The following is a 2,296-nucleotide window of genomic DNA, read 5'->3' as shown; positions in this document are numbered from 1 at the left end:
TTTGTCTTCAGCGGTTGTGTCGGGAAGGTGAGCATCATAGAATGCCAATTTACTAGAAGAAAGTATTCTTGTGTTGAGGGAGGACCTTGTTCTTCACCCTAACCCAACGTCCTCTGAGACGCCTCTCACCCTAGGTGGCCCGCACCCACGGTCTCCTCCCTTGATTATCCCCAAGCTTTCAGCAGAAGAGGGTCACACGGCTCCCTGTCTCCTTCCTCGTCCTTTCGCCTGCACCCAGAACAAGGGTGGGTGCCCGGAGGAGCTTGGCAACTCTGAGCTCGGTGACCGAGCACTGGGTTGAACTCTCCTTCGGGGCTGTTAAAGAAGCTTGGTCGCATTGGAAGAGGAAGACAGGCTTCTGGAGGGCACGGATCATATATTTAATCTAGCCATTTCTCTGTGCCTTCTCTGGGCACCTGGAGGAGGTGACTTTAAGGACAAAGCTGTGGCCGACCCCAGCCATGGCATTCTCTGGTGCATCCCCTGCAGGTAAACGTTGGACCTTGGACAAGGGGGACATAAGAAGAGAGGACTCATCGGCATGGTGGTGCTGGAGAAGAATGGCGAAAGGGCCACAGACAGCCAGAAGGACCAACAACAAGTCTGGGAAGAACCCGGCCAGAGTGCTTCAGAGAGGCGAGCGTGGCGGGACTTCATCTCACACACGTAGGACATGCTGGCAGGAGAGGCCAGTCCCTGGAGAAGGACATCACGCGTGGTAAAGTGGAGGGGCAGTGAAAATGAGGAAGAGCCTCAGGAGATGGACGGACACCGTGGCTGCAACCATGGGCGCAAGCACGGGAACAAGGGGGAGGGCGGTGCAGGGTGGGGCAGTGTCTCGTTCTGTTGGGCGCAGGGCCTCTCTGGGGTGGACCTGACTCAACGGCCCCCACAGCACCCCTGGGACCATGAGAGGTGCTCCACAAAGCCCTGGCTCGTAGGTTGACAAGCTCATCCCTCTTCGGGTGTGTGAACCCGTCACAGCTGGGCAAGAGAGTGCAAAAGGAAACCTATCCGAGCCCCCGGTTTCCAATCTGTTTCCTTTAAAACTGACGGATCTGCATTCTCGGGGAGCCTCTTCCAGAAGGCAGGCTTTACCCCACTGAAACGGCATCTGTAAACGCAAGACTGTTTTTTTTTTTTAGAGGAACGGATTGGTATTTGATATTCCTATATTTCAATATTCCTTTGATATTCCAATATGAAACTTAAACTGCTGTTGGGGTTTTACGCATTCTTCGTCTCTCCTTTGATTTGGCTCAGCTCGTTGCTTTGAATACGTTTGCTTTAATCACTGGACCGTGGAGCAGGAGGGACCGCCACTAGTTGGGGGAGTAGCTGGGGGGAAGGGTGGGGGTGCAGCCATCTGGGCCCGGGAAATGACTACCTTCTGAAAATCCCGCTGGGGGGAAATGCCAGGCACACTGTGAGGGGTGGACTATCCTGGCCCCTCGCCAAGCGGGGACACTCAAAACCCTACCTTGCATTTCAAAGGCAAAAGAGCAGCTGTCGCTGGCTCCGGCAGGTGCCAGCATCAGGGGCAAGGTGCCGGGACACCTGGTTGAGGGCCGGCTGGACTGGAGCAGCTGGACTTGGGTGAACTTGACCTTGTTGGACACAGCTGTCGGTGCCCTGCCATGTCCCTGTGGACCTTGGGTCCATGCAACTTTGCATCCACTGGCCGCTCCTGCCTTTGCATTCCTGCTCCATTGGCCATCATTTAGGCCATCAGTTAGGCATCCCTGGTCCTGAAGAGAAGACGTGGTGCTGATGACCATGGGGTGGTTGGTGTCAATGACGGGGAAACCGGGCCGTTGATGATAGTTGCAACGGTGCCCGTGTATGCGGCACTGACTTCATGTCAGGTGTGCTGCTATGCCCCTCAGGCCAATTGGCTCACTGGACCGTGCAGACACCTGTGTCCACCGGGGGTGGTTAGAGTGCGTGTCAACTTGATGTCCCTGTGCGGAGGTAGAGGTGGAATCCAGTGTGTCAATCAGGCCTCGGCCTGCTGATGCCTCCTCAAGGCGTGACCTTTTTGTAAGAGAGACACCAAGCGGAACATCTCTCCCTCGTCTGTGTCTCCTGCTTGCTTGGATTCTGTGCGTGCCTTGGGGGTGGCCAACGGCACCACCATCGCCGGGAGCTGTCAGTGCCCTGCCATGTCCCTGTGGACCTTGGGTCCATGCAACTTTGCATCCACTGGCCGCTCCTGCCTTTGCATTCCTGCTCCATTGGCCATCATGCTGGATAAAGTTAAGTGTCAGCGAAAAAGAGGAAGACCCTCAACACAGCG

This window comes from Echinops telfairi, unplaced genomic scaffold (assembly GCF_000313985.2).
Source record: "Echinops telfairi isolate 266 unplaced genomic scaffold, ASM31398v2 ScPeMD7_18;HRSCAF=68, whole genome shotgun sequence".
NCBI lineage: Eukaryota > Metazoa > Chordata > Mammalia > Afrosoricida > Tenrecidae > Echinops > Echinops telfairi.
Note: the sequence above shows the minus strand (reverse complement) of the source record.